The sequence below is a fragment of the Columba livia genome, chromosome 3 (genome assembly GCF_036013475.1).
Source record: "Columba livia isolate bColLiv1 breed racing homer chromosome 3, bColLiv1.pat.W.v2, whole genome shotgun sequence".
In the NCBI taxonomy this organism is placed as follows: Eukaryota; Metazoa; Chordata; class Aves; order Columbiformes; family Columbidae; genus Columba; species Columba livia.
This window is the reverse complement of record NC_088604.1, coordinates 104,642,900-104,659,952: the sequence shown is the minus strand read 5'-3', so window position 1 is coordinate 104,659,952 and position 17,053 is coordinate 104,642,900. Positions and strand designations below refer to the sequence as shown.

The 17,053-nt window shown below is 44.5% G+C and overlaps 1 protein-coding gene across 1 annotated transcript in view; it reads left to right on the top strand.

Moving 5' to 3' along the window:
* LOC135579145 (uncharacterized) overlaps positions 1 to 11,739 on the top strand; it is a 37,104-nt gene extending 25,365 nt beyond the window's left edge. Inside the window, exons 8-9 of the mRNA XM_065058702.1 lie at positions 539 to 672; positions 5,392 to 11,739. The gene's annotated coding sequence lies outside the window, so the exon portion shown is untranslated. The remainder of the gene's footprint in view (positions 1 to 538; positions 673 to 5,391) is intronic.
* The last annotated feature ends 5,314 nt before the right edge of the window (positions 11,740 to 17,053 follow it).

The window sequence follows — 17,053 nt, the reverse complement described above, 5'->3', positions numbered from 1 at the left end:
AGTTTTTCTATTCAATAAGACCAATGTTCCTCCAACTTGTTTTCACGTGACTCCTTTTTTGGACTCTGGGTTCTCAGAGAGCAGCTGAGTCATTCAGAAGCAAGGAAGTGAGAAGCAGCTGCAATTACTGGCCATGAATGTTAAGAAACAGCAAATTACCTCTCATTGCTGGTTATTGCAGATGGGTTTTGTTCCCCTGCCATAGCCTGTAGGAACTCAACCCCCTGCTCACGGTAAGGTGAGCTCTTAATCTGTCTTGGAGCGCTGCTATGACTCTCTTGGTTCAAGCAGGGCTTCCTGACATAGATTGAGAAACAGCACCTTGGACCAGTGGAAGGTTATGGCAATGGAGTGTTACACATCACTAGCTGTAATTGTCTGCCAAGATGAGGAAAGGAAGAATTCTTCTGAAACTATTGAGATGTATATGGAGCTGCAGTAAAGAAGATGACATGCTACCACTGTGTTCCTGATGAGGTGTTGTGTGTGGTTTGTGCATCTTTTTTCATGTGCCATGATTTATTTCCATTGCAACTAGATCCGCGTTGTCTTGTACGAGTCAGCTTGGATGAAAATAGACCAACAGCAAATGAGAGAGAGGAAGATTGTGCTTAGGGAGAGGCTTCTGGCTCCCTGCACTGAACATTGACCCCAGGGATGCAGCCAACAAAAGTAGGTGGTTGCAATAGTTGTGGGACTTTTTGTTTGCTTGCTTGCTACTTACATAGTGTTGCAAATGTCTATGAAATTGGACTGGAAGGGTGTTAAACTTGCATCTGAGTGGAAGCTTAAACATTTTTAAAATATTTTGTTTAATTGCAGACATGTTTATAGTCCATAGCCACTTTGTGCTGGCCTTGAAGGCATTATTTGGTCGAAAAGAATCCTGTTTTGCTCAGCATAGTACAAAACAGGACTTGTCTTAGGTGTCCATGACTGTCTGTATCTGCTTTTGTTTTCATTAAGGAGATACAAGTTCAGTGAATATGAGCAGAACTTTACAACATACAGTTTAAGATTTCAGCAAATTTAGCTTACTAAGTAAAGTGAGACAGACAGTATCTTAAAAATTACACAACCTTATCACAGAATCAACTGGGTTGGAAAAGACCTCAGAGGTCATCGAGTCCAACCCTTGGTCCAACACTAGTCCGTTTACTAGATCATGGCACTAAGTGCCATGTCCAATCTCAGTTTAAAAACCTCCAGGGACGGCGAGTCCACCACCTCCCTGGGCAGGCCATTCCAGTGCCTGACCACTCTCTCTGTAAAGAATTTCTTTCTAATATCCAGCCTAAATTTCCCCTGGCAGAGTTTAAGCCCATGCCCCCTTGTCCTGTTGCTAACTGCCTGGGAGAAGAGACCAATCCCCACTTGGCTATAACTTCCCTTCAGGTAGTTATAGAGAGTGATAAGGTCACCTCTAAGCCTCCTCTTCTCCAGACTAAACAACCCCAGCTCCCTCAGCCTCTCCCCATAGGTCTTATGTTCAAGTCCCTTCACCAGTCGTGTTGCTCTTCTCTGGACCCGCTCCAGCACTTCAACGTCTTTCCTGAACTGAGGGGCCCAGAACTGAACACAATACTCCAGGTGTGGCCTCCCCAATGCAGAGTACAGGGGAAGGATCACTTCCCTTGTCCTGCTGACCACGCTATTTTTGATACAGGACAGGATACCATTGGCCTTCTTGGCCACCTGGGCACACTGTTGGCTCATGTTGAGCTTCCTGTCAATTAGTACCCCCAGGTCCCTTTCTGTCCGACTGCTCTCCAGCCACTCTGTGCCCAGCCTGTAGCGCTGCAGGGGGTTGTTGTGACCAAAGTGCAGGACCCGGCACTTGGCCTTATTGAACTTCATCCCATTGGAATCAGCCCATTGTTCCAGTCTACCCAGATCCCTCTGCAGAGCCCTCCTGCCTTCCAGCAGGTCGACACTCCCTCCCAACTTGGTGTCATCAGCAAATTTGCTGATGATGGTCTCAATCCCCTCATCTAAATCGTCAATAAAGATGTTAAACAGGACCGGACCCAACACTGACCCCTGGGGAACACCACTAGTGACTGGCCGCCAGCTGGATGCAGCCCCATTCACCAGCACTCTCTGGGCCCGGCCCTCCAGCCAGTTCTTAACCCAGCGTAGAGTACACTTGTCCAAGCCATGGGCTACCAGCTTTTGCAGGAGTATATTATGGGAGACAGTGTCAAAGGCCTTGCTGAAGTCCAGATAGACCACATCCACGGCTTTCCCCTCATCCACCAGGTGAGTCACCTGATCATAAAAGGAGATCAGGTTGGTCAGACAGGACCTGCCCCTCCTAAACCCATGCTGGCTGGGTCTGATCCCTTGTCCATCCTGAAGGTGCTGTGTGATTCCATTCAGGATGATCTGCTCCATAACCCTGCCAGGCACCGAGGTCAGGCTGACAGGCCTGTAGTTGCCAGGGTCAGCTCTGCAGCCCTTTTTGTGGACTGGGGTAACATTGGCCAATTTCCAATCATATGGGACCTCCCCAGTGATCCAGGACAGTTGGAAGATGATGGAGAGCGGCTTGGCAAGTTCTTCTGCTAGCTCCCTCATCACCCTAGGATGGATCCCATCTGGTCCCACAGACTTGTGAGGATCCAAATGGCTCAGTAAATCACCAACTATTTCCTCCTGGAATACAAGGGGCCTATTTGGCTTCCTATCTCTGTCAACCACCTCCAGAGATGAGTTGTCCTGAGGGCCACCTGTCTTACTGGTAAAAACTGAGGCAAAGTAGGTATTAAGTACCTCAGCTTTCTTCTCATCTTTGTTAACTATATTTCCCTCAAAGTCCAACAGAGAATGGAGGTTTTCCTTGCCCCTCCTTCTGTTATTAACATATTTGAAGAAGGACTTTTTATTATCCCTGAGAGAATTGGCCAAATTAACTTCAAATTGCACTTCTGTTTCCCTGATTTTTTTTCTGCATGATCTAGCTATTTCCATAAATTCTTCATAAGTAGCCAGCCCTTTTTTCCACAGTCAGTAAAGTCTCTTTTTATTTCTCATTTCATTCAGAATCTCCCTGTTTAGCCAAGCCGGTTGTCTTCCCCGCCGGCTAGCCTTTCGGCACACTGGTATAGCCTGTTCCTGTGCACTCAAAACCTCCTGCTTGAAGCATGTCCAACCCTCCTGGGCCCCCTTGTTTTTAAGCATTGTTTCCCAGGGTATGCTCTGAACTAGACTTCTGAATAGGCAAAAATCTGCCCTCCGGAAGTCCAGCGTAGAGGTTTTGTTAATGGTTCTCCCTGCATCTCTGAGTATTGAAAAGTCTATTCTTTCATGGTCGCTATGCCCCAGGCGGCCTCCAACCACTACATCTCCCACCAGCCCTTCTCTGTTTGTAAACAGTAGGTCCAGCAGGGTCTTGCCCCTGGTGGGCTCATTTACCAGCTGATGAAGGAAATTGTCCTCTATACACTCTAGGAACTTCCTAGACTGCCTTTTCTGTGCAGTATTGAGCTCCCAGCAGATATCTGGCAGGTTAAAGTCACCCACAAGAACAAGGGCCGTCGATTTTGAGACATCTGCCAGCTGCTTGTAGAATAATTCATCTCCTTCATCGTCCTGGTTGGGCGGTCTGTAACAGACACCCACGAGGATGTCAGCCTTGTTGGACTTCCCTCTGATTCTGTCCACAGGCACTCAACCTTGTCACTGCTGACCTCAAGTTTAACAGAGTCGAGTGACTCTCTAACATATAAAGCCACCCCTCCACCTCTCCTACCCTGCCTGTCTTTTCTGAAGAGCTTGTAGCCACACATAGCAGCACTCCAGTCATATGAGTCATCCCACCATGTTTCTGTGATGGCAACTATGTCATAGCTTTCCTGCTGCATGATGGCTTCCAGCTCCTCTTGTTTGTTGCCCATACTGCATGCATTAGTGTACATGCACTTCAAGTGGGCTGCTGATTCCACTCTTAATTCGGGCTTTCCATCCTTAGGCTGATCTTTGGAGAGCCCAGTTTCAATCCCTTCCCCCTTCAAACCTAGTTTAAAGCCCTCCTGATCAGCCCTGCCAACTTATGGGCTATAGTCCTCTATATGTCTCCATGAAGAGCTACAGAGTACGTGGTCTCACTTTACACCGTGTCCTTAGTGTGCAAGAATTTACCTGTTTGCTTTCTTAGCAATCCGTCCTCTTGCAATAATATGTTGTGCTCTCTGTTCTGCATACAATTGTACAAGGCAATGTAGTCCAGTGTCATTGACTGAGCTGGGAAGAAAACGAAGGTCTGTGTCTGGCTTGGCTGTTGACCTGCTCCATGATCCTGAGCAAGGCTTTTGATCTTAATTTCCTCAGCCTTGAAGAACATTAGGACCTTGTTGAAGAATATGTGGTGTTGTAGCACCCAAATTATAAACATTTGGCTGCAATGTCTTTTGGAAATGTTTGAGTGCTCACATGTAGTTTTGAAATGACACCCTAGTGAGACCCTAGATAGGAGTTATTTCCTTTCACAGAAATCATAGTCAGGAGGTGCTATAAACCACTCCTTTGTATCTGCTAAGTCTGCCTGAGTTTTTGGTTGGCCAGCTAGCAATGTCATTGGGGATTTTCACACCACTTCCACGAGTTCCAACCTCACTGTCTGTTGACTGTTTTGAGGGCTTAGATTCCCTACATAGATCCCCCAGGTTGAATGATATCCTAATCTTGTGTCAGTTCTTGCCTTCAAGTCAAATTATGAAGCCAAAATAGTGGGCATTTTTTAAAATATTGACCTAAGTAATTAATCCAAAATCATATCAAATCCCAGCTGGAGATGAAAGAGTAGCAAACGTGAAAGCCAACAAGAAGGTACTCCAGTAGTACAAGGAAGTTCAGTGGAAGTATTTGTCCACTGGTAAAAGGAAAAGGCAAAAGTGTTGGATTTTTTTTTAACCTGAGTACAAAGCCTGGTCCGAGACCTATGTGCGTGTGAGTGCAGCTTGGAAATGAGAAGGGAGGCCAACATCAGAGAAGCAACAAGTCAGGGACGGCCTTACAGAAGGTGCATGTATTCAAATCCATAGAGCTGGATGGACCCAAGCATCCTGAAAAAGCAGGCTGATGTGCTTGTGGGGCTGTCTATGATGTCTATGACAACTTACGGTAATTGGAAAGGAGGCCAGCAAATTCACAATGACTGAAAATGACAAGTGTTATGCCAGATTTTTGGAAAGGCAAGAAAGTGGAGGACCTGGGGAACTCATCAACCCCATTCCTGTCTGCAGAAAGGGCACGGTGCACATCATCTTAGAATCTGTTGGACTAGATGACTTCCAGCCAACATTTTTATGATTCTCTTGTCTGCAAATGGAACCCTGATCTCTGATTTTTGTCTCTTCATTTCAGCTAAAGCTCTGTTTTTTTTATCCCCAGCTGTGTGTTCCTAAATGTTATACACTCATGATGAGCCTCAAATTGATGCTGTTTGGAGTAAAAATACCTGTGAACTTTCAGAAAAGCTGGATCAGGTCTGAAGCTACACATTGCAGATTAGGTGGTTTGTATTTCAACTTCATTATCCTTAGCAAACCCGTATTCAAAAGGGATTTTCTTTCTTTCTGTGAGATCATTGAGTCTGAGTTTGTCCAGTATCTTGGAAGAGAATAAATGCAGCAAATTTAATATCTTGCAGGGGTCAGAAAAGACTGATCTCTTTTCACTTTATGATGCTGTAACAATTATTTATTGTATTACAGCACTGCTGGGTTTTCTCTCTTTCCCAAGCATTGCGTAGCAACTGTGTGCTGGAGGCAGATCACAGAACTAGTGAGATCAGTAGACTGACACATCTTATGTTCAGGTGATATGCAACTAGGAAACATACTGCATTAAGAATATTAAGTTTTATTTTGCCTATTACATGTTACAGTTTCATATCGTTAAATGTTTCAATCTATACTTAAATGCTAGTGGCTGTGAAATCACAGTATCACAGTATGATTGGGATTGGAAGGGACCTCAAAAGGTCATCTAGTCCAATCCCCCTGCTGGAGCAGGAACGCCTAGGTGAGGTCGCACAGGAACATGTCCAGGTGGGTTTTGAATGTCTCCAGAGGAGACTCCACAACCTCCCTGGGCAGCCTGTTCCAGTGTTCTGGCACCCTTACTGAGAAGAAGTTTTTTCTCAAATTGAAGTGGAACCTCTTGTGTTCCAGTTTGAACCCATTACCCCTTGTCCTATCATTGTTTGCCACCAAGAAGAGCCTGGCTCCATCCTCATGGCACTCACCCTTTATATATTTATAAACATTAATAAGGTCCCCCCCTTAGTCTTCTCTTCTCCAAACTAAAGAGACCCAGCTCCCTCAGCCTTTCTTCATAAGGGAGATGCTCCACTCCCTTAATCATTTTTGTTGCCCTGCGCTGGACTCTCTCCAGCAGTTCCCTGTCCTTCTGGAAATGAGGGGCCCAGAACTGGACACAATATTCCAGATGTGGTCTCACCAGGGCGGAGTAGAGGGGAAGGAGAACCTCTCTCGATCTACTAACCACGCCCCTTCTAATACACCCCAGGATGCCATTGGCCTTCCTGGCCACAAGGGCACAGTGCTGGCTCATGGTCATCCTGTTGTCCACCAGGACCCCCAGGTCCCTTTCCCCTACACTGCTCTCTAGTCTGTAGTTTCCCAACCTATACTGGAACCTGGGGTTGTTCCTGCCCAGATGCAGGACTCTACACTTTCCCTTGTTAAATTTCATCAGGTTATTCCCCGCCCAACTCTCCAGCCTGTCCAGGTCCCACTGGATAGCAGCACAGCCTTCTGGCGTGTCAGCCACTCCTCCCAGCTTGGTGTCATCAGCAAACTTGCTGATAGTACACTCTTTTCCCTCGTCTAAATCGTTAATGAATATATTGAATAATATTGGCCCCAGTACTGACCCCTGAGGCACTCCACTAGATACTGGCCACAGCTGTGAGCGCCACATCCCCATGCACAGATGCCGACCCCTGCTCTTGCAGCAGATGCCATAAGAGACAAACCACCATACCCTGGTCTGTCTTTCTCCTTCAAGTTCATTAAGCATACAAGGCTTCCTCTGCCTTGCCATTCATTCAGCTGACAGAGGGAAATTTCGAAACATGTCCCCAAACCAGATGTTGCACTCCTAAACCTCCTCGATCTGGCCATGTTTGCATCTGGTCTCAAGTTCACAAGGTATTCCCAACCAGCTGTCAGTCTCCTTTCCTTCATTCCTTCCCTTGCTCTACCTCTCCTCTACGAATATGACAATGCCTATTTTTTTGTCTATGTGGGGGTTTTGTCTGTTACTAGCAGCTCCAAGCACTAGTCACAGGAGGGAGGAGAGGCAGAGGCAAACCTGCAATAGCGTCACTCTTTTACAGGTAAAACATTTTGAAAATCAGCTCTACCATGCTCCCAAACTCAAGGATAGAGTCCTCCAATTTTTCCATGCCCAATTAAAACATCAATTTGATGAGAAGCAGATTGTTACAGAGAGGAGCTTGTACAAGCAACATGTTTCTCATTAGGCAGCTGAGCACCCTCTGCCACCCACTCCATTTTAGAAGAAACACCAAAAAAAGGGGGTGACTTCCATCTCACTTGCTAGCTGGTGTTGCCAGGCATTAAATGTCAGTGCTATACGCAGATTTGCATGTCTCCTGCACACTCGCTGCTCCCCTAGAAGGCAAAAAGCACTTCTTTCCCAAGATTGTCTCCAGCCCATCCTGTTCTCTAAGGAGTATCAGGACTTAAGACAGCATTAGCCCTAACTAAGGCGGGAGATAGAGCCTTTGTGTCTAGTCTTAGGGTACTTGATGAGAGTTTCAGTGCTCAAGCCAGTACAACTGGTTCCCACATGGACAGCCAGTAGATGGACAGACTGAGCTGACTTTGCTGGTTTCTAAGCTTGGTTGTTTGACAGCAATCAGCAGCTATTGGCATCTTATCAAGGCATAACATGTACAATCGCTCTGCTCACAGAAATCTTGCTGATCTGTAATAGGATTTCTGTGTGTGCAGTTAAACAAAATAATATGTTATTACGATTGCTAATCTCCCAAGAGGTAGAACAAAGATAAAAGATTAAATGCCTTTAAGATATTGTTTGAGGAAGGCGTGGGGATGGATTGTGTTGACTGAATCAGGCCCAAAGCAAGTAGCCCAAGTGAGACCTTCTGCAACTGGGTGATATTTGAGTCTGGATTATTTTCATGACTGGTCACATATCAGAAATCTCTTCCTCAGTTCAAATAATTGAACTCCTAGCAGTCAGAATAGGAACACAAAAGCTTGTCTGTAGTTGAAAGCTAATTCAGTTTAGCAGTTTATATACTTAAACCACAATAATGATTCCCAGAGCTTAAACCAGTTTAATTAGTTACAGCAACACAGGGCACATTTCGGCATGAAGGCCCAGGGCATGAGACATTCATGACCAGCTCCACTGCTATAATCAATTTTGATTCATAAAGTCCCTATGACCCTAAAGACTGCCAGTGTGACTTCAGGAACATTGTTTACACTTTCCATGTCTCAGTTCTCCTGACTGCAGTGTGATGGATTTATACCACCAGAGCACACATCCCACAGTCATGTTGGCATACTCAGAAATCACTGTAACCTCACTGAACAGACGTGTAACACAGGTAAGACCTTTCCTCCAGCAGGGTCTGGAACAAGACTTTTTGTGCAAATCTGTGTCTATCTGTAAGTAAGCCCAGATTCATACTGATCCCCGGTCCAACATATGAAATGTTTGCTTCCCAATAGACTTTTGGGAGGGAACAGTATAGTGCATACACACAGGAGATAGGGAATTACATGGTATCGTGCAGCATCTGTGCTTTGAGGGTTAATGTGGTCTAATCAGTGCTGGTTTAAAAAGTCACAATTCATTAGCCTCTTAACTTAAGCATCTTTCCTTCTGCAGCTTGGAGGAGAGCCCTAGAAAAGCAGGCGACTCTTGGAACAGCCCTGGCGTCCCCGAAATCAAAGAGTCCAACAGATCCGCGTCCCACCCCGAGCTCTACATTGTGGGCCAGGGGCTGCAGAGGGACTGACAGCAGAAGCACCTGCAAAGAATCAAGGCCAGAGGCCCCAGGGGGCCTTAACCAAACCTCCAAAGCCTGGCTACATTGTTTTTTTAGGAAACAATATGACAGCATCACATTGAAAAACCCAGACTGGTCCCAACAATCTAGTGAAATATCAGTAGAGGGGTAGCCAGCTGCTTCTCCTTTGGATTGCATTTCGTGGTGCAACTCAAAGATTTACACTGAGCAAAAGAAATACTTTGCAGTTGGTCAAGTATTGAAGCAAATTGAAGCAAATTGATTTGATAAAGACAGGACCCATAGACAAGTCCTTTGTTTCACTGTTTGGCTAAAGGAGTTCAAAAACTTTCAGAAATTGTCAATATTTGACATTTTATTTATTCAGGAGGCATCAAAGTTTCAGTTATGTAAAAAGTGGCTGTTGTGACATTTCCAGGGGGGAGGTAAAATCCTGAACCAATTGATTTTGTTGCAAAAACATCAATGGCTTCAGCAAAGCCACATCTTTACACTGGGTATTTATCAGCATGCAGAAAGAGAATAAGGTCAATACAAGTTAAAACAAAATAACCTCTTTTAAAGGAGTAAAATTAGGGACCTTATTCCCTCAAAAAGGCTTTGATCTTCTAAATCACCCTTGATCATCATATAATCTCATCACCCCTAGTTTCCAGGGTACAAGGCTTAATCCTGATTAGAGTAGTTTTGTAATAGCCCAATCAAACAACATTATGAATCCTGAGGCACCTGAGGACGTGTATTTTTTCTTTTTTTTTTAAGAGAAGAGAATGCTAGCATAGAGAACCCTGCTCTCCCTGAAACAGGTTTATATTCTTTCTGATTTATGCCGTTTGAGGGGATTTATTGTCACTTCAGTGAAGAGTCTAGACAGATGTTTGTTAATAAAAACACAAGTTCTTTACAGTCGATTAATCCCAGGCTTTTACAGTGGAACACAGTTTCAGAATTTACTGGATCTTGCTCACCTCATTTATCATCACAATTAAGATGCAAATTTGAATTAATGTAATTTTAATTGTTTTAATTTGATGTGTTTTTATATGCAACTTCAGTACAGAATGAGATCCAGGAAAAAAAAAAAAGCCATTTGTGGTCCTATTTTGATAGGAATAGTTTAAATTTTTCTTATGGTTTTCATGATAGTGGCATCTGGGCACTCCGCCTTCACACAGGATTTTTAACCTTTCCTGCCACCTTCATGGTGGGAAAACTGAGACTCGTATTGTGCTGTACAAGGGACCCCTTTGGATACTGAACTCCTGAGGTTTTAGTCTGGTGCCTTAGTCACAATCCTTCTTCAATTGTTTCAGTGCCATCTTCTGACACAGACACAAAGAAACTTAATTGTCATATTTAAGGTAAGGTATAGAACAGAAAGAAGCAACTCCTGGTGAACAGATGCTTTGGATTGTCAGGGCTTTGTGAGCTTGAGGTGGCAAGGCAGCCTTACCCACAGTGTACAGGCAGGAGATGCCAACAGATCCACCTTGCAGTCACACAGGCAGATGCACCGTCCCCTGTTGAACTGGGAAATCACTGCGGGTACTGCAAAGATCAACAGCAGGGCAAACTGCAGGCTGGCCTTCCCCCTCTTCAGAAGTGTAGCTCTCTCCCAGATACACAGAGATACAAATACATTTGCATGCACTTTGAGTGTGTCTGTTCTGCTGGCAGGAACCACCCAGAATAGACCCAAACCAGGAACATGACAGCAGAAAGCCAGCGCTTTGCATGCCTAAATGTAGCTCTGAAGATGAAAATGTGACAGAGTGGGCGGACAACTTCTGCTCAGCTGCTACAATCATTTTATCTCTTTATAGTTTCATGCTGAAATGTCCCAGCACCCATGATGGGTGATGAGAGAAAGTATTCATTTATATACCCCAAGCACCAAAATCTGTGGTACAAGAGCTACAGCAGCACATGGAGCAACACTTCAATTCAGCAATCAGGCTGGAAACCTCCTCTCACATGTGCCAGCTAGACATGGAGTCAGCCAAAGCATCTTCCCCCAAGACCCAGGCTCCCCTGAAAACCTGGCACACGAGCTCTCATCCTACCGCAGCATCTCTCCCAGCTTTGACTAAGCCCGTGGTCGTCAGGAGGCTCATTGCAAACACAACCCCACCTGAACGCTGCAGCTGCTGAAGGGTTCGGATGCTGCTCTAAGGACGCTGCAGAAAACGGAGCATTATATTCAAGAAACAGAGCTTCTCCAGGAGTGATCTACAAGTTTATAATATGAATTTATGACTACATACAGGTAACAGATTCTCTTCAGTACAGTTAATGTACAGGACTATTGCAAATAAAGTGTTTACCTTCAATTTGTATCGCAAGCATGAGATTAAGAGTAACTATAGTATGCAGGAAATGATAGTTTGGGTGGCCACTTTAAAAAAAAATGTTTATACAGTTTTTTTGGACAATACTTTCATTTTTCATTAATGCAATTTTTCTGGAATACAATTGTTTTATAAGACCATACTCAAATTTAAGATATATTTTTTACTGATGTAAATAAATCAGAGTTTTTATATGCAAGGTATGAATTGAGCTCTCTTACATTCTGTATGCAAACGGCGTAAATCTAACCCCAATGTTATACTACTGATTTCTTCCTTAGTGCACTAACTAGTGCCCTGTGCTATAAAAAGTCTATTTGCTTCCTCCTCACCACAGTGCAAGCCTGTTTTATGTTTTACTTGTACATCAATTAATTTAGGTTGCATTTCCACTACACAAATGTGCCTTTTTTAGGCTACAAGATCCAGCCTGTACACTGCACACTGACAGAGCAGAGCGGAGGTCAGCTATGCTTCCACCCTTCCCCTGCCCTGATTTAAGCTTGAGCTACCTGGCAATTTTGTACTCTGTTTAGCAGAGTTCCTACATACAACCATGGCTACTTGGAGCAGCGGGTAGTGGTTTTGTCCTAAGGATTAAAAGCAGAGTGCACCTGCTGCAGTGGAGTCTCATTGCAGAGGGGCTGGGCACAGGGTGAAGCAGTATCAGTTTTCCAGCCAGGGCTTCATTGCTGCAAGAACAGTGGCCAACAGCTCTGTGTGGCACTTTATCTGCAGACCTTTACCGAGCTGGCAGCTGCCCTTGCTTCCAGTGACACTGCTCACATCTCAGACCTTGCAGGGACTTGTCATTCTATACCCTCGGCATCTGAAGACCACAAGAACACGAAAGCCCTACACATACTCCAGTTACTTCTTACACAAGAACTACTCCGGATATTAGCAATCTGGTTGACAGCACCACGCAGGTTATCAATAAAACCAGCGTGTTACAGTGTTTGCGCTGCCACACCTCTGAACACCCAAAGCATTTCATAATCATTTATGAAGTTTCGTCATTAAGAGGAATATTCTGAGAAGTTGTTCCCTTTGCTCTGTGTAGGAGGGAAAGAAATCACAGCACAGAGGTAAAGTAACCTGTTCTTACTGTCATGTCTCATCAGTAAGGAGCTGCCAACATCTCCTGAAGAGAAATCCTTATAGATTAGCAGATCATCAATCCATCCACAGCAGATACACTCAGTGCCATCATGACTGCAGTGCGTATAGATGCATGTTGCAGGTACGAACTTCAAACTCAGATTTTGATCTTCCTGGGCGAGATCCTGCAGGTTTCGTAATGCTGGCAGTATTGATTAGGGACTCATTTCCATGTTGTCCTCAGACAAAGGTGAAGATTAATATAAACTCACTACTGTATATTGGATCAACTGAAAGTTTGGAGCAAAGATCTCAAGTTTGCATTTCTTGCCCATTTTGGATGAATAATGAAAATGTAAATGTCAAAAAAGATGTGCAGATACAGACAGTAGGCACTCAGCAGGACAAGGTGGTCAAGACCCAGGACCACGTTGTCCCTCTGATCTCATTTCGGTTCATCTCACATCTGCCTGCCCTGCACATACCCTGTTCCACCCCTGCAAGCACAAAACTATCTGCAGCCTTCACCATCCCTGACTGCTCTCCACTTTACTGACATACTGAATTTCGAAATCTGGCCGCTTACCTCTCCTCATCCTTTCTTTAGTAACAGTCCACTCCGTGACTGCGTTAAGTAACCCTGTGAGGATTTCTGGAGTTAGACTGAATAGAGTACACCCTTTATCAAGGTTCTTTTAAAGGAGAAAGTGGTGATAAGGCTGTCTTACTCCATATGAATCCCTCTTGCTTTAATAAAGTTTTCCTTGAGGCATAGATGAATTGATTATATAGCAAATAGGAAGAAACTGAAAGCTTTCCGTGTTATAGGCTGCCCTTTATTTACTATTACTACTACTGAACCACTGGGTCTTCAACATGTGAATGAATGAAAGCTGAGGCCCAGGGCTGCCAACACAGCAATGTCCTTCCCCAGGGCAGTGACTGTAAAGCTGGGAACAAAACTTTCCAGGCATTCCAGCAGACACAGAAAGATATATAGCAAGGCTGACACGGTGCTACTGCTAAAACCTAAACCAACAAATTCACTGGCTGCTTGGCTTTTGAGTGTGACTCTAAGAAGTCAACCCAATGGGGCAATTTGCACCTTGCAGCTATCGTGCCTCTTGAACCCAGTATCAGTCTAAGTCAATATCAGACTACATTCAAACTCTAAACTAAACCTGTCAGTATAATACTTTTTTTTTCTTTTTTAATGTTTTTAATGTTTTCCTCCACTTTGAAGTTTTGTGTCTTTTCTTGTAAATAAAGTTACCATGGACATTCAGGGCACAAGGCAATGCATCTCTCTGGACTTTTTCAATACTGATGTCTTTTAATCAATAACCTGATATCCAATGCAGATCCTTTCACCTTTATATTTCAGAGAAAACACATGCATATACATACATGCGTTAATTATCCTAAGAGACCTGGCATACCAGTAGGTTTCCATAGCACACTTTTTCATGTGGATAAGCCAGGCAATGGGGAGCATGAGGGCTGCCCGGCTGGCACTCAGTGCTCTGCAGACAGACACAGGGCTCCTGGTAAGCAGTTACCTAATTCCGAATCTTAGACAAATTTCATATCGATCCACATATCACATTAACAACTCCAAGGTGCAAAATAAAGAAATAATCTAGAAAGCACCATGGACAGTTAAAATAAAATTACGATACCACATTCTTCATGTTGAAAAACTCAGGACTTCAGAACCACTTATCCTACCAATAGCCAAGAGAGGGAGAAAGCGTGCACTGCACCTCTGAGCTCTGCCAGCCCAGGCGAGGCAACAATTTCCCCGTCCAGCCCCGCAGATTTCCCTTGGCAGCCAAAGAGCTGGAAAAAGCTTTTCCACAGGGAAAACACTGCTGGAATCACACAATGAGCGCAGTAGGCGTTTAGATGCCCAGTGTATTCCCAACACAACGGCTCAGCAGCCTGTCTGCTCCCGTCACACAGTGAAGCTTATTGTAACTGCTGCAGAGGCTCTTTACAAACCAGCAAAAATAGAAAGGCACTTCACAGAATCACAGAATCACAGAATGTTAGGAACTGGAAGGGACCTCAAAAGATCATCCAGTCCAATCCCCCTGCCGGAGCAGGAACACCCAGATGAGGTTACACAGGAAGGTGTCCAGGCGGATTTGAATGTCTGCAGAGAAGGAGACTCCACAACCCCCCTGGGCAGCCTGTTCCAGTGCTCTGGCACCCTCACCATGAAGAAGTTTCTTTTCATATTTAAGTGGAACCTCCTGTGTTCCAGTGTGTACCCATTGCCCCTTTTCTTATCATTAGTTGTCACCGAGAAGAGCCTGGCTCTATCCTCCTGACACTCACCCTTTACATGTTTATAAACATTAATGAGGTCACCCCTCAGTCTCCTCTTCTCCAAGCTAAACAGCCCCAGCTCCCTCAGCCTTTCCTCATAAGGGAGATGCTCCACTCCATCACCTTTGCTGCCCTGTGCTGGACTCTCTCCAGCAGTTCCCTGTGCTTCCTGAACTGAGGGGCCCAGAACTGGACACAATATTCCAGATGTGGTCTCACCAGGGCAGAGTAGAGGGGAAGGAGAACCTCTTTCGACCTACTGACCACCTCTTCTAATACACCCCAGGATGCCATTGGCCTTCCTGGCCACAAGGGCACAGTGCTGGCTCATGGTCATCCTGCTGTCCACCAGAACCCCCAGGTCCCTTTCCCCTATGCTGCTCTCTAATAGATCATTCCCCAACTTATACTGGAACCTGGGGTTGTTCCTACCCGGATGCAAGACTCTACACTTTCCCTTGTTCTTCTTTAAATAAACAGTGTACTAGTAACTTTAGGAGTCCTTCGATAGGTTTGATTTAGACTCCTTGCAGTGCAAAGGAGACTAGAACTTGTGTGAGCTTCTCTGTTCTTCAGATGATGCTTCCCAGGAGACTGACATGCTCCAGAAGTTGAAGGCAACAGCGCTGGGACTGACCATCTCCCATTTGGGGATGGCAGGCCAGTCCTGCAAAGAGGTAAGCGGAAAGCTAGCACAGGGTTCAATGGATCCAGTTATCTTGAGGTTTTCATCTCAATTTTTTTTTCCTCCTAAATTTACATAAAACTGAGCCAAGACCTGAGTTATATCTAAATTTAGTTTTGTAAGCCAAGCAATTAGCAGTACTCTGAAGCACCATCAGGAGGACCATGCATCATCCACATTTGTTTATTACCATGTTTGAAGACTAAGAAATGTTTCTGATGTGAGAGAGCAGTGACTTCAAGGAGAGGAAAAAGTACTGCCCTTCCAACAGCAAGTTTCACTGTCTTTACTACAGTGTTTTAAAAATATGTGAGAAAATATTAGAGCAGAGAGGGGGGTAATCAGGCAGTCTGTTTCCCTGATTTTGTCTCCAAGGAAAACCAAAAAGACACATTCAGTTTACGGTAATGGCAACCCTGTAAGGTCACGGACCATTCTTCCCTCCATCATGCTACCCTGCCTGGGCTTTACTAGGCCAGGATTAGATGATAGCTAAGCAAACACACACAGCCACATAAAATAGATTTTTTCCTCCAGAAATCCTAACTCATACCTCACATATGCATTTTCTTTTGTAACATCAGAAACTGGCAACCATGCAGAATATGCTGACAGAATGTTATGGTTTGCACTGGGCTGTGAAATGTTTTTTCCTAAGGCACAGGAATAATGGCAGCTACACGTTAAAATGCAAGTTTAGCAGATTCAAATGATTGTGAAACAAAACTGTTAGACAATTTCTTAAAAGGCAGCAATGTCAATGATCACACAGTTCATCAACAGTCAGAGCCAAACCTAGAAGTGCTTGTTCCAGCCACACAAGAATTCATTACGCTGGGAAGCACTGGCCCATGGCAACAAGTTGTCACATAGCTCTGGGCTGAACGGCACCCAGGCTGGAGTATAAATAGATCTGTGAAACCCTTCTCACCTGTTGTTGGCCTTATGGTCGGCTCATCCTCTACAAACAAGTTACAAACAACACTACGTGACTGCCGCTCTGCGTAAATGTACATATATCTGCCTTCTGAAAAGCGGGGCATCTTTTCCCAATGAAATACGTTTCCTCTTCTTACCTATAAAATTGTAATTGAAAGCAGCTATAAGCCAGAAATTACTTGGATTGCAAATGTGCAAAGCTTTGGGATTTGTGCCAAGTTTTCTTCAGGTCTGTTGTGAGTAGAGGATATATCTAGTTAGCAAACTTTATACTATATAGGACCTTTTGGGTACATCGTCTCCCAAACATGTAAATAAATGGTGCCATTGTAATGCCAAATACTGAAAAGTAGCAGCAGATGACACAAAGAAGCCATGGCAAAAGACAAAGAGGAGGAGAGGGCCAGTAAGGGAAGGATACAGTGGGACAGATTTATGCACTGTTGGAAATGCACTATGGAAGGTTTTAGGCCAACTTTTACTGGGACAGGAGCAATCTGTAATTTTTAAAAAAAAGAAACTATAGCTTCCTACAGGCATGAAACGTGAACTACTGTCACCCCTGGGCAGGACCAAAAGAGGGGCACGCTGTTA